The sequence below is a fragment of the Halichoerus grypus genome, chromosome 5, assembly GCF_964656455.1.
Source record: "Halichoerus grypus chromosome 5, mHalGry1.hap1.1, whole genome shotgun sequence".
NCBI classification, from domain to species: Eukaryota; Metazoa; Chordata; class Mammalia; order Carnivora; family Phocidae; genus Halichoerus; species Halichoerus grypus.
The window spans coordinates 169,220,628-169,246,012 of NC_135716.1; the positions used below are offsets into that span (position 1 = coordinate 169,220,628).

Here is a 25,385-nt window from a genome sequence, read left to right on the forward strand (position 1 = left end):
CTTGGAAGAAAAGCTGCTTCAGAATGGTTAGCTTGTGGCAGAGGGATTAGGGAGAGCATAAAGTTAGCCTTCTAGGGGGTGCTGGAAATCTCTCTCCTAAACCCAGTGGTAGTTCAATACTATGCTGGTAAACTGGTCCCTGAGGGAGAAAAAAAGCCCAGAACTGTAGCATTTGCCAGTTTCCATGGTGTAAATATTCCCACGACGGCTGATTTTGAACAATAAACAGTTTAAAAGCTGGTTTGCAAAATTCCTAAATATTTAACAATCAGCCCACCAATGATCACAGATGTATATTTACATGGATAAAAACTCATCAGATATACTTATGATTTGTGCACTTTATTATATGTAAGCTTTTGCTGAATAAAATGCATTTAAAAACAGAAAGAGAGAGAGAGAGAGATCACCAACACTTGCTGACACAGAGGACAATATTGTTTACAAAAGCACAGGTAGGGGCGCCTGGGTGGCTCAGTCGGTTAAGCATCTGCCTTCGGCTCAGGTCATGATCCCAGGGTCCTGGGATCGAGCCCCGCATCGGGCTCCCTGCTCGGCGGGAAGGCTGCTTCTCCCTCTCCCACTCCCCCTGCTTGTGTTCCCTCTCCCACTGTGTCTCTCTCCGTCAAATAAATAAATAAAATCTTTTTTAAAAAAAAAGCACAGGCATTGGTCACTCTGACTCAGAGTCAGATTTTGAATGTGACGAAGTACATTTTCGTGTAAATTTCGTATCATTTTATTTTCATATAAATGTTCCTTTTATGTATGTACAAGAGTGATATATGTATGTTATGCACCTAAATCTAGAGGAGCTTTTTTATTAAGTGTGAAATAAAAAAAGTCTAAGTGATAAGAAAGTATTGTCTTAGCCTAATTGACAGCATTTTTATTTCCTATGGCATATAAAATAGTGGTGTGTCTGTATGCAGTGATGTCATAGATTTGTTGAGATATAACAAGGCATTTTTGCTCAGTTTTACAGCTGTTCTCAAGAGTTGGCTAGAACACTGGACCAGGAATTAAGAGATGGGTCTGGATTTGCTGCTCTGTGACCTTGGGCAAGTCAGCTATCCTCTCGGAGCTTCAAGTTCCCTACTTCTAGAATAGGAATAATAACACTACCCACCTCCCACAGCTGCATCGCGTGGTTTAGCATGGTGCTTCAGGGACGCGTGCTAAGAGTTCAGCCAAGGGCTGCAAACTGTTGCTGCTGCCATTTCTTAGACTCTCTGAACCCTCATCTGTCAAATAAGCCCCGTCCTAGGTTTGCTGGGAAGATCCAATGAGCTAATGTGTATAAACAGGCTCTGCAAACTGGAACGTGCTGTGCTCACAAAAAGGACTGTTAAGAACAGTCTAAAGATTGTGAGCAGTACACATGGGAAACACATCAGGGCCACGAAACCATGATGGGTCACGTCGCCCAAGGAAAAGAGCCGAAAAGGGAACCGCGAAAACAGCGCCTCAAGACTCAAACCCCACTTCCACACATGGAAACATCTGTCAATCTGTGGTTAGAGCCGCCGGCCCAGCCTGGCCGCTTGGTCATTTCAGAATGGAGAAGTGGCCATGGGAACGGCATCCTCGTCTGCGAGGGGCTGACGTAGGGGCTGAGACAGAGGGTGGGGGGCGAGGTGCCAGAAGCTGAACTGAAAACGTCTCAGTGAGGCAGTCGCACCCCCTGCCCAGCTGTGCTGTGACAAGACCACATGGCCCACGGCTAAGGAACGTGGCCTTCCCAGCCAGAAGAAGCTGGGTTCAAATCCCAGCTCTGCGCAGATCCTCCAGCTGAAAACTGTGGACTAATCATAGCTACTTTCAGGATCATTGGGAGGATTAAGTTAGATCACGTCCACAAAGCTCTGGTAGGCTTGGCACACTGGAGTGTCTCTGTAATGTGATGCCACCCAAGGCCATCAGTCTCTGTGCCCCCGGTGAATCAGGGGGGCCAAACGTGGAAATCCACGTTTACCGTGACGTGGTTAGTGCTGAACAGAGAACAAAGTCTGAGGTGCTATAGAAGGGCACAGGGTGTGCCAGAAGTTTCCTGGAAGAGCTCCATCTCATCAGATGGGTAATTAGCCAAGCAGTGGAGGGTGGGAAGGGCTTTCCTGGCAGATACGAGAGCGTGAGCAAAGCCAGGAGGCTTGAGGCAGCCAACTGTCCTACTACACAAAGGGCTGATGCTCTGAAGACGGATCCCTTGGTTTGGGGGGGGAGTCACAGGGAAATTTCTTCCTTATTCTGAGCCAACGTTCATACTGGCAACGAAGTGGACTGTTGCTGCTCCTTCCAGAGCTTGAGAGTGAGCTCCCCAACACCCGAAGCATTTAAGGACAAGTCATCACAGGGCCAGTCCCAGGCCTCTCGCCTCCAACACCTTCCTTCCTGTGTGGCAGGGGGCCGGTGTCTGTGGGCTGCATGTCCCAGACTCCCTTGCCAGTGGGTTGTCAGCGCAGTTCCGGTCAGGCAAGGCAGGGTCTGGGGAGACGGAAGAGGGGGATAGAGACAGAAGCTGGCATCTTCCTCCTCAAGCGAGATGGCCGGCAGCAGCTGCATCCCCGCCGTGGTCCAGCTCCCACCCAGCAGCCTCCACCTGGCACCAGGCAGCCCGGGCTTCCAGGCTCTGCCGACCCCACCACCCCAGGGCAGAGCACCCAACTGCAATCAAGGGCATCCCCTTGATTGCTCCCTCCATCCCCACAGCACCAGCTCCCTCCATCCCCAGGGCACCAGCTAATCTCTGGGCTGACTCATCATCCCCTCTTCGGCTCTCAGCTCTCCCCTGACCTGTGGAACGAACTCCCTGTATAAGTCTCTCTGTCTGAAATGGCTAGCGTGTTTCTGCTTCTTGGTTGGACCCTAAATGACAGAAGACCCTCCTGCGGTCATGTGACAGGACTTCAAGTCATCGACGGGAGGCTGATCCGGAAGGGCCTTTGTAAGGTCCTTTGAGACTCTCGCCCAGCCATCCACGGCCCCCATCTCGTCCCAGCGCCACTTCTCTCTGAGCGGGCCACAGGCAGGCCAGTCCCACACAGACAGGTCCTCGAACAGAAACCAAACCCCCAGCCCCAACCCCAACCGCCGGAGAAGTCCAAGAGCCCTTCCATGGTTACCCAGAGCGGAGAGAGTCAGTTCCAGATCACAAGGAAGAATTGCACAGAGAGCTGGAGAAGGGTCCTCTCGCCCCACTTTTAGAGACTGGGTCCTGCTTGCAGGCAGGCAAGGCCTCCTCTACCCCCTGGGCCAGCATCCCCATGTGAGGGTGAGGAAACGGGCCCAGAGAGGGAAAGTGACTTTTTTGGAATTCCCAGCGGGGGAACAGCAGAGCTGGGGCTGGAACCCAGGTGTCCCAGCTCCTGGCCCGGCGCTCTTTTCCCTCCTGCGTTATCGGGTTCACCGATGGGACTGTGCACCCGCTTGATTGCAATTGGGTCCAGCCAATGGGCTCTGGTCCAGCCAGCCCATTTCGGGATGTTTCCTACACGGACCTAAGGGCATCTGGGCAGTGGGAGGCCTGCAGCCTTGTCTAAAAGTGAAAAGCTAAGGGTGACCTAAGTGTCATCAGCAGGAGGTTAGTCACAAGCGTGGCCTGCCCACCCCTTGTGGCCCTGGGCAGCCACGAGACCGTACACGGGATGATCTCGGCCCATGGCATTTCCACAGGGGAGCCCACGTTAAGGTGTGCGTAGAGAACTCTGAGCAGGGGTCAGTGTTGGGGTGGGACAGGGGTCTGCACTGGAAATAACGTGCTTTTCACTTGAAACCCCTCATGCTGCTTGCGTGCCGGCCTCGGGCACACCATTGTTCTAAGAATAGTTAATAAAGTTGTCTTTAATATGTCACTTAAAACATAAGGAAAGAAATGGGTTGGGGCTCTATGTGCTAACATGGAAACATCACCCCGATAAATGAGCTATCTGTGTAGTGTGCCCTCTGGGAGGAAAAAAAATACTTATTTACATATAGAAGGAAAAAAATGCCCAGAAGGAACAACACCAAACTGTCGACACAGGTTAAGATTTGGGGAGGGGGAGAGGAGAAAAGGACACTGCTTTTTACTTTATCCACTTCTGAACTGTTTTACATTTTTTTGATGAACTTGTTTTATTTTATAATTAAAAGCAAAGAGGAAAAAACCACATTTTCAGTTACAAATGCCTATGGTTGGCTGGGGTCTCCTGTGGTCTTCCTGGCACATGGCAGACTCAGCCTGACCCTCCTCTGACTAAGGGAGGAAGGGAGGCAGGCTAGGAGCCCCACCTTTATGTTGCAGAAAGCTGGGCCTTTTAGGATGCCAGAGAAAGATAAGAGCGAAGGGGAGCCGTGGCATCAGTTAAGTCCACCCCATAAAAGGAAACTGCTGAAGGCCCCTGTGTCTTATCTGCATTCTGCACCTAGAGTCTGTGTTCAGGCCTGCAGGGTGGAAGGATCCGGACAAATAAGAAGGTTGGGAGGTGGGAGGGAAGAAACGTGGGCCACCTGGAGCATCAGGAGGGATGGCCAGAGGGACCAGAGAGGAGACCAAGGCGGCTGGAACTTGCCTGTGGATTAGATGTGTGATGTCCTCCATGCGGTCCCAAGAGAAAGGGCTGGACTCCATGGGAGGAGACCCCCAGTACATAAAGCTGGACTCCGTTATCAGAAAGAACTGGCAGTTGAGAAAGAGCAGTGAAGCTGGAGGCATAACATGTCCTGATTTCAAAGCTACAGTCATCAAAACAGTGTAGTATTGATGTAAAAACAGACACACAGATCAATGGAACACAATGGGGATCCCAGAAATAAACCCACACATATATGGTCAATAGATCTATGACAAAGCAGCCAAGAATACACATTGGGGAAACGACAGGCTCTTCAGCAAATGTTGCTGCTGGGAAATTAGAGAGCCACATGCAAAAGAATGAAAGTAGACCCCTATCTTACACCGGACACAAAAATGAACACAAATGGATTAAAGACTTGAATGTAAGACCTGAAACCATAAAACTCTTAGAAAAAAAACATAGATGGTAAGGTCCTTGACATTGGTCTCTGTGATAATATTTTGGACTTGACACCATACTAACAACAACAACAACAAAAAACAAAAAACAAAATGAATAAGTGGGACCACATCAAGCTTCTGTAGAGCAAAAGAAACCACCAACAAAATAAAAAGATGACCTACTGAGTGGAAGAAAATATTTGCAAATCATATATCTGATAAGAGGTTAAGATCCAAAATATATAAAGAACTCCTACAACTCAATAGCAAAAAACCAAACGATCCAATTTGAAAAAATGGGCAGAGGAACTGAATAGACATTTTCCCAAAGAAGTTATCCAGATGGCCAATAGGCTCCTGAAAAGATGCTCAAGATCACTCATCATCAGGGACTTGCAAATCAAGATCACAATGAGATATCGCTTTACACCTGTCAGAATGGTTATTATCAAAAAGACAGGAAATAACAAGTGTGGGGGAGGATTTGGAGAAAAGGGAACCTTTGCACACTGTTGGTGGGAATGCAAATTGGCGTAGCAACGGTGGAAAACAGTATGGAGGTTCCTCAAAAAATTAAAAATACAACTACCACATGATCCAGTAATTCCACTTCTGGGTATTTATCTGAAGAAAATGAGAACGCTAGTTTAAAAAAAAGATATCTGCACTCCTAGTTCTTTGCAGCACGATTTACAATAGTCAAGATATGGAAAATAAGCTGAGTGTCCACTGACGGATGAATGGATAAAGAAGATGTGATCTATATATACAAGGGAATCTTATTCAGCCATAACAAAGAGGGAAATGTTGCCATTTGCAACAACACGGATGGACCTTGAGGGTTAAGTGAAATAAACCAGACAGAGAAAGACAACCACTGTGTGATCTCTCTTACATATGGAATCTAAAAAAATACTAAAAAACAAAAAACAACCGAACTCACACATACAGAGAACAGATTGGCAGTGCCAGAGGTTGGGGGTGGGAGCGGGTGAAATGGGTGAAGGGAGTCAAAAGGTACAAACTTCCAGTTATAAAATAACCAAGTCATGGGGATGTGATGTACGGCATGGCGACTACCGTTAATAATATCGCGTTGCATATTTGAAAGTTGCCAAGAGACTAGATCTTGAAAGTTCTCATCACAAGAAAAAAATTGTAGCTGCATGCGGTGACAGATGCTAACGAGGCTTACTGAGGTGATCATCTGCAATCTATACGAAGATCGAATCATTATGTTCTACACCTGAAACTAACATAATGTGGTATGTCAATTATGCCTCAATTTTTTAAAAAAAGTTAAAAAAGAAAAAAAGAGCTGCCAATAGACCAACCTGAGATCAGATGAACTGCCTTGAGAGTAAGTGTCCTGTCATGGGAGGAGATCAAGCAGAGGCTGGGCACTGGCCAGCAGGACACCATAAAGGTGATTCAATCGCAGGACGGAGGGGTGGATTCTCTGACATCCAGAGTCTGTGATCTTGGGACAGGAGGACCCAGCACTGGGACAGCCCAGTTCGCTGAGTTCTCACTATGGGCCCAGCACTGTGCAAAGGGTCCTTCCAACTCTAGAGCCGCAAGCCTCGCGGCAAGGCCGAGGGCGGGGTACCCCTGCTCCCCTGTCCCACAGGTGAGGAAAGGGCTCCGGGGGCCAGGCCCCTCAGTGTCACACCTGTCGCCCTCCTGAGCCTCAGGTGCTCCAGTCAGCAAGGCCCGCCTCTCACTTGCTTCCCCTTCCCTGAGAGGACACTTCGCCAGTCTCTCCAGCTCTCTCTGTTCTCATAAAATACATATTGCCTTAATTTGGCACAACTGTGTTGTGCTGAATTTTTTAGTATTCTATCTTACTTTAAATTTGAAAAAAAAAAAATTTAACCCCTCAAAAAGGCGACAAGAAAAACACAATAAACTCCCATGTCCCTTTCACCTAGATTCACCAATTATTAACATTTTGCTATATGTTCTCTCTCTCACGTACCAGTATACTTGATTTTGGGCGGACCCATATGGACGTCCGCTGCACACATGGGGACCCTTCACCCCTCGATGTCGCAGGCGCCTCCGGAGAACAAGGACGTCATGTTACATAACCTGGGACAGCGATCACATTCGGGAGAGTTCACACGACACAACACTGTTCCCTGACATACAGTCCACATTCCTTCCACCAACTGTCCCAACACTGTCCTGTCTGTCATTTTTCCATGTGCGTGTTTCTAGTACATGGGTTCTCATCCCCATCCCTGCTTCTTCTGCTCAGCCCACGACGTGGGATCCCTGTGTGTCCCTGCGGGCACACGGCCACCTTGCCTCCAGCTGTGGCACGCCCTCCCCACCCCCCAGCGAGGGACACCTGCCACAGACAAGGCTGTGCAGGACGTCGTCCTACCTGTCCCCTAGACCAGCGCTGCTCGGACTTAGCTCACAAATGACCTGCGGCTCTTGTGAGGGGGCAGAGTCTGATTTGGTAGGACTGCAGTGGAGCCTGGAAATCTGCATTTCTGACCCACTCCCAGGAGACGCTGACACTGCTAGTCCAGCCCTGGAGGAGTGAAGCCCCTGTGCTTGCTTTTGCGGCGGGCAGGAGGTGGGGGTTGGACCAGGGCACGATTGCCGTGTCTTGGAGCTTGCGGACTTCATCGTCACAGAGCACGGCCACTCTGAGCTCCACGATGTCTGTCCCTCGTCTGGGCCCCCACGGAGGCTCAAGCTCTGCTGCCTCCTTCGTCTGCCCCCCAGACTCCCCTTCCTCCCCACGCTGTGACCAAGGAGGGCAACTGAAGCGGCAGTTTCCTGTGGCCAACACGAATCTCTCTGTCCCCCGAGCCGTGCCAGCACCTGGAAGGCTGGTTCCAGCCCTCTGGGCAAGCCCCGGACCCCTCGCAGAGAACACCATCTGGTCTGCGAATGAATATGCCTGGAGCTGAGCACCTGTTATCACCGTAGTCACAGACCTCGTCCAGCTGCCCTGCCTTAAGCTGGCTTCTGCTTTACAGCCGAGGAAACAGAGGCACAGAGAGGTGGTGCCACTTGCCCGATGCTGCACAGCCAGAAAGATGGGAAGATGGGAATCAGAAGGACAAAGCCAACGACCGGGGGAGCTTAAAAGTGAAAATACCTTCAATCAGACCAATTGCAGTGGGGAGAAAATGACATTGCTAGAAAGATCCATTTTGCTAAGGCTCATGGTCAGTGAATGGGCACTGGACCTTTGGGGGTTTTTTGAGGATGCGGGATCTCTGGGTTGAGCAGGCCAACCCCTGCGTGTGGGGTACTGGAGGCAGCCTCAAGAGCCATTCTGGAAATGTGTCCCTGAGCCTCTGTGGTCCAGCTCCAGGCACCTGCCTGGCCTGCCCACGCCTCCCTGCACCTTTGGATCTCAGGGCTCCTGTCACCCCCTTGCTGCCCCCTGCTTTCCTCCCATGCCCGGTTCCTGCCCATTAATAGCGCCCCCCCATCTTCCCGTCAGGGCCAGACGCATGAGGGGCTCAAGCAGGTGCCTAATCCCGCCCCTGAGGGGCCCTGCCCGGGGACCCCTCCTGCTTTCTCGCCTGCCCATCCAGGCTGGGAAGCTCTCTCTGTTTCAAGAAAAGGACCCATGTCCTCAAGCACAGGCTCGCCTCTTGAGACTTTGTACACAAGCACCACCCAACGGACCCTCAGCCAGGGTGGGGACCATGAGTCACATCAGCAGCCCTGGGAAAGCCACCTACCGTCTTCCCTGTGTCTCGACGCCTCGAGCCCTGCAGATTCCAGCCCTGGCCTCCTTTTGTCCCTCAGCCAGACCCGCTCTTCCCTTCCTCAAGGCTGTCCCTCTATTTATGACAGGTGTCCTAAAGAGCTTCAGCCATGGGCCTCTTACATCCCAGCCTCTGTCCAGATGTCACCTGCCCAGAGAGGCCTTCCCGGGCCCAGCCACACCGGCGCCCCACTGCGTCGCCCTCGCCACCGCCCTCCAAACTCTCTCGCTGGCTTCCTGGCTGACCATCCGGCTCTGACCCCTGGAAAGTCACCTCCAGGGACCACGACCTTGTCTGTCATGCTTGCCGGAGAGAGGCCTAGCAGGAAGCAGGTCCATTACGGATGCTCATTTAAGGGATGAAGAAGCAGCTCTTCACAGTTTACCTGCTGTTTTGGTTTCCACCATATGCTCAATCCACACAAGCCTAAAAGGTAGTTTCTCGCCCCTTTCAAAGATGAGCAAGTTGAGGCCCCAAGAAGTAAAGGGAATTGCCTGAGGTCACTTAGCCAGGGAGTGGCACAGCTGGGACACAAACCCAGATCTTTCTGATGCCAAACATCTTGTGATGTGTAAGTTTGGTCCCTGTGAACACATTCTTCGGGCTGATCCCCCCCCTTGTACAAAGACAGCACCCTGGATCCCTGCCCGCCCAGTGGCTGTTGTGACCAATGTCCATTTAGGGACCAACAAGTCCCCACGGGGGTCAGGCGTCTGCAGCCACCTTTGCTGGCACGGGAGCTGGGCCACTCACCTCTCAGGCTTCGGCTTCTTCATCTGTAAAATGGGCATCATCATAATCCTCACAGCCCGCTACAGAGTTCCATACACGGAGTCTATTATTAATGTTATGTTATTTATATGTGTATATGTTCAGCACAGAAGTAGAACCCCAGTACATTTCTGTCACCAAAAAAATAATAAAACACTGCAAATAAAGGGACAGACTAAAGCTCCAAAAGGTAAAGACACCTGCCCAAGGTCACACAGGAGGAAGGAGCAGGACCACATCCCAAAGCAGGATCTTCCAGCTCCGGGATGGCTGAAGCCATGTCTTCTGGAATCAAAGGCCCACCTGGGGACAGACCGCCCAGCACAGCTTCCGTCTTTTCGTTCATTCATTCGCTCCTTCATTCAACCTTTGTGAAGGGCAGGCCTCCTGTTGTGTTAGAGATTCCAGCAGTGGCCTGACATTCTAGAAGGGGGCATGAGAAAGGGACAGCTGCTCCGGGACGTGCCAGTCCCATGAGTCCTGCCGGGAGACAGATTCAGACAAGAAGAGAGGGGGATCGTCATGTCTAGACTGCTTATAGTTTTAGAGGCAAACACATTTCTCCCGTTACTATAAAGAAAAAACCCCCAGCCAGAGGAAGTCCACAGGCAGAGGGGAAGCAGGGTGAAGCCCGATGAGAAACCGAGGGGCTTTGCGAGGCCCGAAGCGCTTGGGATCCAGCACGGGTGCCTGGGCACTCAGATCGGGAAAGGGTCAAGCGGGGGACGCGGGGAGCTGTCAGCCGTGCTCAGGGCCCATTAAAAAAGCCCCTGAACCCGAGGGTCATTTCCTCCTGCACAGTGGATGTATTATTTTATGTATCTGGCCAAACACAGGGGAGAAATGCAGGCTATGCGGCCAGGGGCCGAGAGAGAGAGGAGAAAAGAAAACAAGGTGAAGTGGAGTTTTATGAGAGGCACTAAATCCCCTCGCACGAGGAATCACATGGGCTGCTAACGAGGACGACTCCGGAAAGTCTAGGGGACCGAGTTAGGGGAGACGCAGGTGATGGGAGAGAGGTGGGTAAAAATGCACGTGCGTCTGTGCACATTCGTGCACACACGCATGCGTGCACATGTATGCACACAGAAAGAGAGCCGTGCTGGGAAGAAAGACATCAGGGGAAGAAAGCAAACCCTACAAGGTAGAGCTCTGGAACCATCCCAAGAAGAGTCCTTTCACGTAGAACCTTCCATGGTCTGGGACCGTGGGCAATGAGGGAGAAGAGAGGATGCCACTGTTGGGGGGATGCCCCGCTGGGCTCCCACAGACCACCCAGAGTCATGGTCACCTGCAGGGAGCCCGGTCTCACTTCCTGTCCCCCACTGTCCCCTTCTCGGGCCTGGGAGCTGAGTCTGGTATAAGACATAGTCTCTCTCTCACACACACACACACATGCACACACTCATACTCATTTACACACACATGACTTTAATTCTTTTTCCTTTGGGTGGGTGGAGGGAGCTTCTGGAGCAACCATCGAAAGGGCCTCCATGTTCTCCAAAACTGCCAGCTCCCCGCCCCCTTGGGCTGCAGTAAGAGACTGCTTTTCCCCCCACGTGGAATTGTGGGAGGGCCCAGTGATGCTTATAAGCACTTTGCACTGTCCCTGGTACAGTGCTGGTAAATGGGAGGCATTATTTTTCTTTTTTTGTTTGTTTTTGTTTGGGAGGGAGGGGCAGAGGGAGAGAGAGAATCTTAGGCAGGCTCCACGGCCAGCACGGAGTCCGATTCGGGGCTTGACCTCACGACCCTGAGATCATGACGTGAGCCGCAACCAAGAGTCAGACGTTCAACAGATTGAGCCACCCAGGCGCCCTGGCATTATTTTTCTTTTTATCATTGGCAGTGACCTTGGGAGGGCCTGTGCCAAGGAGATGGGAAGGGGAAAAGCAATGAGGAAGCCGGGGCAGGAGTGGTCAGGGAGCAGCGAAGGGTAAGGGTCTGCTGTGGCCTCGTGCAATTGAGGGATCCGGTGTCACTATGTGCCACCCAGACTGGCAGTCAGAAAGGGAGACTGGGGGTGCATGACTGCGAGGACAACGGGGACAGCGCATCCACTGCTGAGCATGGGGGAGGGGAAATGCGCGTTCTGTCACCAGGCGGAGGGATGAAGGTGGCCTGGAGAGATGCCTGGTGTCCACTCAGTTGTGCCCTGCCTCAAACTGTGACTCTGAGCTCACCACTGGCCACTCCATTTCCTCTCTGGGAGTCTGGGGACCCCATCTCCGCACAGATCTCTGGCTCAGTCTGCCACTACCCACCGTGCTTTCTAGCAGCGCTCCCCTCACCCATGGCCACCCCCCCTCCCCTCCAAGCCTCCACAGCCGGGGGCCACAGCCAAGAATTTCGGCAAAGTGCCTCACCCTCCAAACAAACAAACCAGAAGGAGGCACGGCCTAAGTGTCTTTTTGGTCCGCTGCCTGATCTCCTTGAAGCCCTGCCTGATTTCTTTCAGGCCCAGTTGTAGAAAACACGACCTTTATCTAACAACTGAGAAACAGCCCTGAGTTCTGATGTGGGTTGCAGCGAGACGTTTGTCCTGGACAAAGGTAATCTGGCAAACCTCCCAGCCCTTCCGAGCACCCACCCATCCAAACTGCGGAGTCTCTTAGTGAATTTGTCGAAGTTAGCGACAGGTTCTTCCAGAAGGGAGTGCCAGTCTGAGCCCGCAGAACATGTGCCAACGTCTGGGCAGGGGTGCAGTAAATTGCCCATTGTCTGAGGGACTGCCTGTGGGGTGGCCTCAGAATCTGCTCCCAGACCACACTCCCCTACTTCTTTCGGGAACATGAGCCGGAGGCTTCAGGATCCCCTGACTCGGCTGCCAGCTCCTATAACCCCTCCAGGCCCAAGCCGACTGTCACGGCCAGGGTAGGGGGAGCCCAGGGTGAGTCTTGTTCCCCAGCCCATCCCAGGTTGCTCAGCTGGCAGGGTGATCAGGACGCCTGGGTGCCCATGTGGGCCACGCCCAACCACACCCCCCTCCTGCCAGCCATCCCCTGCATCTGATGCCGCAGGGACAGGGAGTGACAGGACTGGGCCCTGCGTTGCCTGAGTCACAAATTCCCGATGCCTTCCTGACCCCCCCATTTAGCCTTCAGGTGACTCGACTTCTGCCTTGGGGACTTAGGCTGGCAAGCAGCCCCCAGTAGTGACAGTGGCTGGATTTGCACGTGCTCTTGCCACCCAGTGGTTCTCAATGGGGCAGGATGGGGGGCACATCGGGTACACCCCTGGGGGAGGGGGAGGGACCGACTGCTCAGTGCCCACCTCCGACCCACTACTCGGAATCCCCAAAGCCCTGACATCCCCTGCATTAGGCTCCCAGGCCCCTGACAATTGCATTGTGGGGCACAATTCTTCAGGGTTAATCCCAAGAGCCGGAAGGCCCAGGACGGAGCCCCGACTCAGCCCCTTATGAGCTGTGTAAACTTGAGCACATAACTGAACCTCTTTGAGCCTGTCTTCTCATCCCTAAAGTGAGGGTGATACTGGCACCTCCTCCACAGGGGGCATGAAGAAAATACGGGAGCACTCCCTACGGCCCTCAGCACAGGGCTCGGCGCAGAGTGAACTCTCAATAAATACCGGCGGTCAGTACTGCTGTTGCCATGAGGCGGAGAGCCTGCTGTTAAGACTGCCCTGCCTGCTCTTGGGCCACGGTCTCTCTCTGCCCTTTTTCACTAGCCAAAATATACCCCTCCCCGTCAGGGCCGCCATGGGTGGTTGCACGGCTCGTACACTGCACAAAGTGCTGTCGCTGGAATTGGGGCTGAAGTCCCACCTGACTGCGCACCGGCATGTGAGCGGTACCCACAAGACACACATTTTCTAATCTGCCCCAAAGCGCCACACAAGCTGTCTCTACCTGACAGGCCCCGGCAGGAAGAGAACAGTGATCCGCTGGTTTGTAAAACTGTATAGATATATATATATTTGGAGGACAACTTGGGGAATCGGAAAATCAGTTTATTATTCATTGAGATTAGAACATGATAATTAATCTTCTTAGGCTGGATTATTTAGGAGTGATGTGTCATGACGTTTACAACTTCCTTTGAAATGTTTCAGACAAAATATATAGATTCAGATGTCCATACAGATACAGAGAAATATAGATATGGAGAAATAATGTACATAAGCAAACAAATATGGCCAAATGTCAACAGCTATTATATCCAGGTAGTAAGTATGGAGAATAGTTGGACTATTCTTTTTTTTTTCAAAGATTTTATTTATTTATTTATTTGAGCGAGAGAGAGAGAGAGAGCATGCACACACAAGTGGGGGGAGGGGCAGAGGGAGAGAGAGAGAGAATCCCAAGCAGACTCTGCAATGAGCGCAGAGCCCAACACAGGGCTCGATCCCACAACCCCAAGATCATGACCTGAGCCAAAACCAAGAGTCGGATGCTCAGCCAAACAAGCCACCCAGGGGCCCCTGTTGGACTATTCTTGCATCTTTTCTGTACATCTGATGGTTTTCATAATAAAATTACGAACTATTTTGATTTTACTCATAATTTTTGTAAAGGAAGTGGTGAGAAAGGGGTCCCGGGGCCAGCTGAATTCTCTCTATCCTCCCCCAAGCCTGCACAGTCATCTTCCTTTCCAAGAGAGACCCTCCCGGGCAGGCCCTTGCCTGCTTCGGGCGTGTGGGGAGCATCCTCCCAGGGTGACACATTAGAACCACTCAGAATCCAGTGCCCAGAAGGGCGGACAACCACCGCCTCTGACTCGGTCCTCCCAGAGGAGCACCGACGGACGCACAGCTCTGTCCCCTGCACCCCCTCCCCCTGGGGACCCCTCCTTTGGGAGTAAGAACATCCTTCCTGCGCTTTGAATAGTAGAAGAAACTGGAAATCGCGTAATTGTCCACGAGGAGAGGACTAGAAGCATAAATCGAACAGCTGTGTGTCTGCGCGTCCGGACACCAAGGTAGGCCTATGACATTCCAAGGGAGAAAGCAAGCTGCAGAGCAACCTGCATGATTTGTTGTTTCTAAAAGAAAACCCTAGATACATATGATCACTGTGTATGCCTAGAGAAAGATCTGGAAGGTGGCCCACTGAACTGTTCACAGTGGTTACTTCAGGAGAGTGAGAGTAGGTGGAGGAAGAGAACTTTCACTTTCATGTCAAACACATCTGCATTTTGGGGATCGGTTCACAATTCTCAAGAGCACACCTCGGAGCCCTCACTGGTTTCACTAACACTCACATAGCACCTACTGTGTGTCGAGCGCTGTTCTAGGGACCTCGTGCCGATTAACGCATTTAATCCACACGTCATTCCCATCATCTTTCCCGATTTAGAGATGAGGGAGGCACAGAGCAGTTACATAACTTGCCTGAGGTCACACAGCCAGTAAGTGGTGGCGCTGGGATGTGAACCTGAGCCGTCTCTCTCTAGCCACAGTGCCACCAGTGGATCATATCCCCTCAGAGGCCTCGTCGTGCCCTCCCAGAGGGCTTGCGTGCCCGACTCAGGTACTGCAAGGGCAGCTGAGGAGGCCGACCTGAGCTGGCCCAGGTCCCAACGCGATCCGAGGCTGGTAGGAGGTTTGTCCTCTTCTTTTCTAAGAGGGAAGCCATGAGGGCACCAGAGAAATAACGAGGGTGTACTCTGGGTAAGGCCCTGCAAGCTCCAAAGCCCTTTATTCTTCCCATACACCTCTGGCGTCACACAATGTTGGTCCTGAAAATCAAGGCCCTTCTGCTCCTTTGACAGATGAGGGAACTGAGGCCCAGAGACAGGGAGAGCCCCACGTCTGGTGGAGTTTGGTCAGGGCCTTTCAGGGTAAGAGGGGAGAAGAAAGGCCCATCCTGCTGTCCAGGCTTTCCCTGTCTTGCTCTCTGTGGGTGGTGAGGACCGTGCCTTGAGTCCTGTGGGCCTCCCGTTGGCCGCCAAAGGGGAGGCCCTCTCCAGGACACCCCTCACAGCTGGGACCCCATAGTTCCCACGAACCCTCATCTTCGGCATCACTGGGGCCTGGACAGAGGTGTCACACTGCCCCAGAGCCACACCTTAGAATTCTGAGAATAAGAAGTGGCCCAACACCCCAGAGGAGACACACCCAGATGTTCGCAGGGGCAGATCTGGGGCGTGAAACTGCGGGTAATGTTTATTTCCTTCTTTGTACTTTCCCACACTTTCCAAATTTTTATTTGGTGAACATGTATCACTATTATAATTAGGCAAAGAATACTATACTTTTTTTTTCCTCCAGGAGAAACCAAGGACGTATCACAGGACGTATTTCAGCCAGTGAGCGTAAACTATGTGACACTTGCTAAACTAAGAAGAAGACATGGGAGAGGGAGAGAGCCAGAGAACCAACATTTGTTGGGCGCCTACTACGTGAGGTGCTAGGAATGCTACATCCATGATCCCTGTAATCTTCACAACCGTCCTGGGCATTTGGTGTTATGATCCCCATTTTATAGGTGGATATACTGCGGCCTTCCCTTGAGGTGGCAGAAAATGCAATTTCTAAACCAGTTTGGTTATAATACATCCAGAGGATCTACTATCTCGTGCCTCTTAGAGAAGAGTCATCGGTTCTTCACGATACAGACGCCCCACCAGGCACCACTGTATTGTAGCCCAGAAGTGACCACTGTCCATCACTTGCCATTTTCTTGATGACGGAGGGTCATTTTATGTCCCGCGGGCAACGTTTTATAGATAAAGCTGAAGTGGCCTCAGTCTACCATTTGGATGCCCGCAGCGCTGAAGACCAGGACCATCCTTCCAGAAGCAATGGATGACAGTGGCGGAAGAGCTGGAAGCAGGGTACGGTCTTTTGACTCGGGAATTCCATCCCCGGCGATGGGTTCCTAAGAACTACTTCAGCAGAAGTAGGAAGCTGTAGGCATAAAGAGGTTTGTGTCAATATTAACTGCGACAGCAAATGCCGTATGATCCAACAAGGTGACAGCAGACGCTATAAACAGTGATCTTCGGCAACGGGGAAAGAGTTTCTCCATACGTGGTGGCCGACGCCCACAAGGCCCCACAAAGGCCCTGCCTCCTTCTAGTCACATGCTGGTGAGGCCCCGTCTCACACTGACTAGGGCTGACCTGGTGACCCGTGGGCCATGGTGGGAGGGACCACAGGCAGCTTTCAAGGAGAGGTCGTGAAAGACATTGCCCCTTTCACCTCAGTCTCTTGATCACTCCTTCGGGGGAAGCTGGCCACCATGTCATGAAGAAATGCAAGCCCCACGACCGAGAGGCCCAGGTGGAGAGGCGCTGAGGCCTCCTGCCAATAGCCACGCGAGCGCACCATCTTGGGAATGGAGACCCCGGAGCCCCAGTCAAGCCCTCCGACGCCACGGCCCTGCCTGACGTCTCAAGTGCAACCTCATGAAAGACCATGAGGTAGAACCGCCAGCTGGGCTGCTCCCGAAATTCTTAACCCACAGAACGCCGAGAGAGTAATAAGTGCTGTGGCTGGGTGTCCACGAAGCTGGAAAGAGATCCTGGCCAGGCCAAGGACATCGGCTCTCATTGTCTTCTTGGCCCTTGACCTTTCCCCAAAACCCCTCCATGAAATGCTTTGATCACAAAAAAAAAAAAAAAAAATTAAAATTAATGAATAAATGTTGTCATTTTAAGTCATTGGGTTCAGGGGTAACTTGTTCCACAGCGGTGGATAGACGATGCCCCATGCAATGGAACGCCATGCAGCAAGGAACGTGAAGGAACGTCTGCTACATACAATATATGGCAATGTGGGGGAACTTCACAATGCTGAGCAAAAGAAGCCAGATAGCAGAGGACATTCTTTGTGATTTTACTGATAAAGAGGTCAGAAACACTCAAAATTGGGGCGCCTGGCTGGTTCAGCCGGTGGAGCACGTGACTCTTGATCTCAGAGTTGTGAGTTCGAGTCCCACGTCTGGTGTAGAGAGGACTTAAATAAATAAGTAAATAAAACTTAAAAACAACACCACCAACAACAACTCTTGGGCACCTGGGTGGCTCAGTCGGTTAAGCGTCTGCCTTTGGCTCAGGTCATGATCCCAGGGTCCTGGGATCGAGCCCCGCATTGGGCTCCCTGCTCAGTGGAGAGTCTGCTACTCCTTCTCCCTCTGCTGCTCCCCCTGCTTGTGCTCTCTCTGTGTCTGTCTGTCTGTCTCTCTGTCAAATAAATAAAAAATAAAATCTTAAAAAAATTAAAATTAAAATTAAAAAAAACCACTCAAAATTAATCTATGCTATCAGGGTAGTGGTTCCCTGTGAGAGGGGGAGGTTAGCGACTGGGGCCAGTCAGGAGGGGGCCCCCAGGTGCTGATAATTGTCTACTTCTCGATCCGGGGGTTGTTTAGTTCAGATCATGGGTGCGTTTAGTGTGCAAAATTTCATCAAGCTGTGCATTTGTTACTAGTCTGTATATACACTCTATTTCAATACAAAATGTTTTAAAATGACCATTTTACATGCACTGTATAAAATCTAGACACCTGTGGCCAGGCTCTGGTCAGTGACATGGGAGAGCGTGTACGAGGATCTGCGTGCTACAGCACGCACACGCTCTGGAAGGCGGGAGGGAAAGAACCGGAAATGTTTGCGTTGGGGTGCAGGGATTCCTGGCCATCCTTACATCTTTATTTCATTTGCCATCTTTACATCTTTAAGTATTTCCTCTAAGGATGTATTATACTGTCTTTTCAAAGGAATGAACGAAAGGGCCAAGAGGTAAAATACATCTCTGTAGAGTGTCTAACCAGAAACTACGATCTAGTCTTCTAAGGAGTTAGCTTTTAGTTCACCAAAAATCTGACCACCCAGATGAACTTCTTCCCAGAGATTTTACAAATAGCTCAAGTGTGGTTTCTCTAGCAGAATCAGTTATGGCAACTACCGTTTACGTTAAAGGCAGAGAAGTGAGGGCCTGCTCCCAAGGTTCACAGAACCGCCTGGACTGGGGAGGGCGAGAGAAGGTGTCACAACGTCGTGGGCAAAAAGAGCAACAAGTTATCACTTTGCTGTGAAGAAAGAGGGAAATCTGCGGCCCTGGGAGATCCTTCCCAGTGCTGATAGTAACAGAATCAGAGCAGAAACATCACCCTCCAATCCCAAAATGGCTGCAGACTCACAAGGGAGAGGAGAGAGTTCTCAAGTTTCACTGAGCTATGAACTTTGGGCTTCCCGTAAGAGCTTTCCAGAATAGGTTCCATATTGGTCACAGCGAACCTCAGATGTTCCAATATTCAGGTCTCATCCTGAAGACACAGAATCTGTTCTTGCAGCCCCTTCCCTATGTCTTCTCCCAGCTTGGAAACTATCAGTGGCTCCCCTGTCTGGAACCCTACAGCACAGCCTTAAAAAGGGTCCCTGATCTGTCCCCAAACTACGAGTCCAATCTGGGCACCCACAGTTGCCTCACCTCTGGCCTCCAGGCCAAGGCCCCATTGTATCCCTCACCTGGGAACTCCCTTCCCCAACTGCCCTGTGCACAGGGAAGGGCTTTCTAAGCTTCAAAGCTGTGGAAGAAACCACAGAGGAAATGTTTGACAGATCCGTGCTACAAAAAAACAAAAAATTCCGGTGTGATTAAAAAATACAAGCAAAATTAAAAGACAAGCAACTGGAAAGAATGTTTGTAGCAAATACCACAGACAGATGGTTAGAACCCTTAATTTATGAAGAACCCACATAAATCAATAAAAAAAAAAACACAAAGATGCTCATGGATAAAAAGGCAAAAGACATAATAAGAAACAAATATAAGTGGCCAGTAAACACTTGGAGGGGAAAAAGGATGCTCCATCTGTCTAAAAGGCCAAAGAAATGCAAATAACAGTAAGATGCCCTGAAGTTAGCAAAGACGCTGCTCGAGATGGCATCCACCGCAGTGCTGGGGGTGGGGAGGTGGGGTTGTAAACCAGTGTGATATTTCTGGCAAGCCATTTGGTGATATTTATCAAAAGCCTGAAAAATGTTCCTACTCTCTGTCCATATAACTTTTTAAGCCGTTTCCTTAGAAACTTTCCGGCAAATAACTTGGTGATACGTGTCAATCCTCTTAAGAGGTTCATACTTCTGGTTCACATTTCCGATTATTTTCTCCGAAACATGGAAGTTGAATGACGGTCAAAGATGTACGCACAGAGATACCCATTGCGATGTAAACGTGTGATAACAGAAAGCTGGAAACAACCTAAACAGCCCTCAGCCGGGGAATCAGTGAGTCAATTATGATGCATCCATGTGATGGAAAGCGTTAGGCAAATAGCCTTATAATAATCGAGAGTTCCAGATGATGAGGGAAATGCTTATGATATGATAGATTTGTAATGGAAAGTAAACTGTAAAATTCTTAAAGAAAAAAAAAATCCTAGCCGATAGGTGGGAAAACACACCATGAATGGGGGTTGCCTCTGGTGGTGAATTTGGGGAAAATTTGTGTATGTGCTTCTTTACTTTTTTCTGTACTTTCCAAAATTTTTACAGTGGGCAGAATCACTTTGATAATCGTTTAAATGGTTAAAAACCTTTTATGAGTTTATTCTCCTTGATATACTGTTGATTTTCCTAGTGAAAAGCAGTTTTCCCTTTTCAAGTCGACGCAAGGTAGGTTCCATAAATATGCACGAGTGAAGGAATGAACAGAGCTTTTAAGTCTCTTGTGAATCGTTTCTCACCTTCTGCTTTTATTGCCTGGTTATTTGTGTTTATGTCTTTTCTCCCTTGTGATCCTGGAAGCTCCTGGAAGGCAGAAATCACGTGTCTCCATTTATTCGTGATCAGCCAGGGCCTTGTGCCCAGGAGGCACTCAGTGTTATTTTTTTTAATGAATGGAGCATCTGATATAGTTAAGTGTGTTTTAACAGATTAAGATTGTGGATCCCAAGGATTATTTGTTAAACCCATTCCTTATGAAGTCAGGAAACTCCCTGAGAGTCAAGCAGAAGGGATCAAGATGTGGTTCCAGGGGCCACTGTGCCCCTTGGCCCTCCCATTGTTTAGTCCCTAGAACACTGTCCTAGGGGTCCCCATACTGCAACTAATTAACTAAGGGGCCGTGGGCAAGTCACTCACCCTTAGTTCGTTCCTGGATGAGCCAAGGGTGCTGGAGTATTTCCAGCTTGCTGGTCACCATGAGTTCTGAAAAGCATCTGATAATGAAAGTTGGCTCAGAATATCAAGTTGGCAGGTATCTTAAGAACACTGTAGAATTTTTCTTAAAAAAAAAGGCTCCCTGGATAATCAAATCAATACTATGCACCAGTGACTTGGGCTCCATTTCACTTTATGTACATTTTTTGTCTTTAGGTCCAGTTTTAAAAATAATTAAAATAGGCAACCTTAAGATTCTGCTAAGGACCATCCCTATCTTGAAGCACGTGTAGAGATGAAGAATGATCTCTCTGCAGTCAACCATTTAGGAGAAGGACAGGACATCGTTGACCTAACAGTGTTTCCAGTGAAGGAAGGGAAGGGAGAGATACCCTGGCTTTTCTTCTGCCCCTCCCTGGATGGGGAACCCTTCCACGCGCCTCAGCAGCAGGACGATTTTGCTGGCTTACAGTGACCTCTGCAGACAGCAGCGAGTTGCACATCTAGCTCTGAGCCAAGGAGGTAGGGAGGCCCCCGTCGCTCTCCCCGGGCTCCCGGAGGCCCCCTCTCATCGGACAGGACACCTCCTCCAAAGCACGAGGTGCACTCGGTACTTAGTGTTGGAAAGGCTCAGCGCTGCTGAGCACCCAGCACACGGCACCTGACCGCGCCCCGGAGCTGGAGCTGGAGCTGGAGCTGGGCCGGGTACAGCCCTGCGCCCCCTGGGTGGCCCCCTGGAAGAGTCGAATTGGGGAGCCCCGGGCGGCCCCACGGCTGGGCCGAGAAATCAGGCTTGCTGAGTCCCCACTTGAGCCTCTCCCAACCCAGCGCCATAGGTAAATTCCGGAGCCAGACGGGCCTCTATCACCTTCCTGGGCACGTGGCCTGGGGCAAAGTATTCAACATTTCTGTGCTTAAACTTATCTTTAAAAAAAAAAAAAGAATGGGGTTAATAATCATCCCTACCTAATAGATTGTTGACCAGATTAAAAGATCTGAAACATTTTATTTACATATAAATCAAGACATTTTATATATTTATATGTACGTTATATATAAGCTTAACACAGTAACTGGCACATGGTGTTTACTGAAAATTATGTACTCTTATTTGAGGAAGTCAGAGAAAGAAGGATTACTTGAAAAAAATCGAGGAATGCGCGTTCTCACTGTATACAAACCAGAATGAGGACTGCGTCGCCGGCCGTCGTTCTCCCGAAGGACCCCCTCCCCGGGGGCTCCCCTCACCGGATGCCACTCCTCCTGCCGGGGCCGCGGCCGGGCCTGGAACGGAGCCCCCTCCCGGGGACGACGGCGTCCCGCCGCGCTCCGGGACCCCTCCTGCGGGGGGCGTGCCCCGCGCCCCCGCCCTGCGTCCGCGCCGTCCCCCCGCGCCCCCGCCCTGCGCCCGCGCCGTCCCCAGCCCTGCGCCCCCGCCCTGCGCCGTCCCCCGCGCCGTCCCCCGCAGGGCTCGGGGAGCCGGGTCCCCGCGGCGAGGACCCGCGGCGGCCGCGTTGCTCGCCCTCCCTGCAGCCGCCTGCCGCGGGGACCGGCTGCGGCCGTCGCGGCCCAGGCGCTCCCGGCGGCCACACACCCCCCCCCCCCCGCGAGGGCGCGCGGAGGAGCCGGACTGTGCGGGGAGCCGAAGCCCGCGGGCCGCCTCGCCTCCCGGCAGCGGGTCCCCCTCCCCGGCGCGGAGGCGCGGGTGAGAGCGGCCGTTCGGCACCGGAAGGAGGGGAGGAGGCCGGAGGTGCCTTCGGCGCGCGCGGCAGCCCTGACAGATCTGATAAAGAGGAAGGAAGCCCGCGAGGCGGCCGAGCCGAGCTGACGGCTCCCCAAACTGACGAGGGTCTGCAGCTGTCACGGCCGTTTGCAGCCGCGGGAGCCACAGCAGGGGAGCGTGCGCCCCCTGCCGGTCATCTTAGAACCGCACCCAACGGGCGAAACGAAAGCCAGCCAGGGCGAGGCTAATGCTTGCTGCAGAGCGAGGTGGTGAGCCTTCCGGGAGGCGGCAGGGCCTGTCCGGGCCCGGGCCCTCTACCTTCTGCTCCTCGCCAGGGACCTGCCCCCGAGAACAGACAAGAATAGAATTGCTTCCGCCGGAGCTCGGCTGGCCTGGCCACCCAATGACCTTGGCCGGCAGGGGTTGGGCCACCAAGTCCACCCTAGTAAAAGCAGAAACACTTGGGCAGATTGCAGAACACGATCTGCATATTGCTCCATGCCTTGGGCTTGAACTTTGGCTCTGAACTTAATAGCTGTGTGACCTTGAGCAACTTTCTTAACTCCCTGTGCATCAATTTCTTCATCCATAAAATGGGAATCATAGTTTCCATCTCACAGGATTGTTAGGGAGACTGAGTTAATATATGTAAAGTGCTTAGCATAGTTCCTGGCATATAATAAGCACATATGTTAAAATTTTTTTCAATTTCAGTGTAGGTCTTAGTCTTATTTTGCACTTGCTATATAATTGGTTCCTCATTCTGGGGATTCTCTTGCTGTCTTTCAGTCCGTTTCTAATTTAATTCTACTGTGGTCAGAGAACATACTTTGTATTATTTCATTTCTTTGAAATTTATTGAGACTTGCTTTATGGGCCAGCATATGGTCTACTTTGCTAAAAGTTCCTGTGTACTTGAAAAGAATGTGCATTCTGCTGTTGGATATAGTGTTCCAGTGTCAATCACATCAAGTTGGTTAAGTGAGTTATTCAAATTCCTTAGTGTGTGTTTGGGGGGGGGATGGGTGCTTTTTTTTTCTTGTTTTTCTATCAGTTACTGAGTGAGCTATGTTAAAAATCTCTAATTACGATGGTGTATCTGTTTCTCCTTCTGGCTTAATTTTTGCTCTGTGTATTCAAGACTGTTATCAGATGCATATAAATTTAGGACTGTTGTATCGTCCTAGTAAATAAGCTTTTCATTACAAAAGGACATTATAAATGTCCTATATTATAAAATGTCCTTCTCTTCAGCTCTAGTAATACTTCTTGCCTCAAAGCCTGCTTTGTATGATAAATGGTTCCATCTGCTTTCCTTTGATTTACTGTGTCCACAGATTGACTGTTCCATCATTTAATTTCAGCCTTTCCGTATCCTTACAGTTGGGTTCTTATGCATGTCATATATAGGGGTTTGATTTTTTTTATCTCAACACTGACTTTTCATCAGATTGTTTAGTCCACTTATACTTAATAGAAGTACTAATGGTGTATGGTTTATAGCTAACCTTTTGCTTTTTTTGTTTGTTTTCAGTTTGTCCTATCCTTTGTTCCTTTAGTCCTCTTGTCCTTTCTTTGGGATTCATTGGATTTTTTTTTTTAACTCCTTTCCCCTTGAATCTTAGATTTTTAAGTTATTTGTTCTTGTAATTATCGTAATAGCTACCCTAGACATTGCAATATTATAGTTTTCTTAAATTAGTACTTTTACCACTTGCCAAATAAAGATCCTACAAGTACTTAACTCCACTTCCTTTCCTACACTTACACCAATGTTATATATTCATAATACATAACTACTGTTATATATTCCACATTGTATATTTTCCTCCATTATATTTTACTTCTGTAAGCCAGTTACATGTTCCACAAAATGTACTTCCACAGAATATAAATATGTAAATGTTTACTTCCACAGAAATAAAATATACAACAGTGCATGTCTTTAAGACATTATTGTTGCTGTTTAAATAATCAATATGCTTTTACATTTGCCTACAGATTTTATCTTTGCCATTGCTTTTTATTCTCCCTTCTGATTCTGTACCTCAATCTGGGGGTCATTTTCCTTTGGGCTGAAGTACTTCCTTCGGTATCTTCCGCAGCACTGGTTTGCTAGTGCCAAATTATCTGGGTTTGTCTGTCTGAAAATGCCCTTTTTGACTTAGCTTGTGAGAATACTTTCACTAAGTATGGAATTCTCCATTGGTAAGGTTTTCTCTTTATTTTATTTTATTTATTTGACAGAGAGAGACACAGTGAGAGAGGGAACACAAGCAGGGGGAGTGGGAGAGGGAGAAGCAGGCTTCCCGCCGAGCAGGGAGCCCGATGCGGGGCTCGATCCCAGGACCCTGGGATCATGACCTGAGCCAAAGGCAGACGCTTAACGACTGAGCCACCCAGGCGCCCCAGGTTTTCTTTTTTTTTTTTTTAGCAGTTTAAAGATTCCCCTGTCTTCTGGCTTCCAATGTCTCTGCTGAAAAGTCAACCATTAGTTTTATTGTTACTCCTTCAAAGGTTATGGGTCATTCTTCTCTGGATGTCTTTAGGATTTTCTCTGTCTTTGGTTTTCAGCAGTTTGACTATGACATTCTTAGGTGTGGTCTGTTTTTATTCCATATGGAGTTTGCTGAGGCTTATGAATCTGTGGTTTGATGTCAACAGTTTTGAGAAAATTCTCACCCATTATTTCACTAAATACTGCTTCTGCCCCATTATGTTTCTGTGTGTGACTTTAGTTACACATATCTTTATATTGCGTTCCTTGTCTCCTATGCTTTTCTTGTAGATTTTTGTTTTGTTTTTGCATTCTTTTTACTGTCTTTGCTTCAGTTTGGATTTTTTCTGTTGACCTACCTTCAAGCACTAATCTTGTCTTCTGCTGTGTCCATCTTGCTGTTAAGCCCATAAAATGGATTAATTTCAGATTTGTGCTTTTCAGCTATTTAAAAAAAAAAGCTTTATTAAGGCATAATTTACAAACTGTAGAATTCACCCATTTTAGGTGAACCCAAATGGTTTATAGAAGTCTTTTCTTTTTCCCTCTTAATAATATATTTTGGAAAGGGGCGCTTGGGTGGCTCATT

At 49.9% G+C, this 25,385-nt stretch overlaps 1 long non-coding RNA gene across 2 annotated transcripts; it reads right to left on the bottom strand.

The window, feature by feature from the left end:
* Nucleotides 1–15,139: 15,139 nt before the first annotated feature.
* LOC118533619 (uncharacterized) lies at nucleotides 15,140–21,871 on the bottom strand. 2 transcript variants are annotated; one of them, XR_013448338.1, is made up of 4 exons: nucleotides 21,758–21,871; nucleotides 20,559–20,635; nucleotides 20,162–20,225; nucleotides 15,140–16,377 (listed from the first exon to the last, which is right to left on the bottom strand). It is a non-coding gene; the product is annotated as an uncharacterized LOC118533619 (long non-coding RNA). The 2 variants fall into 2 exon arrangements; XR_013448337.1 differs by lacking the exon at nucleotides 20,162–20,225.
* Nucleotides 21,872–25,385: the final 3,514 nt, after the last annotated feature.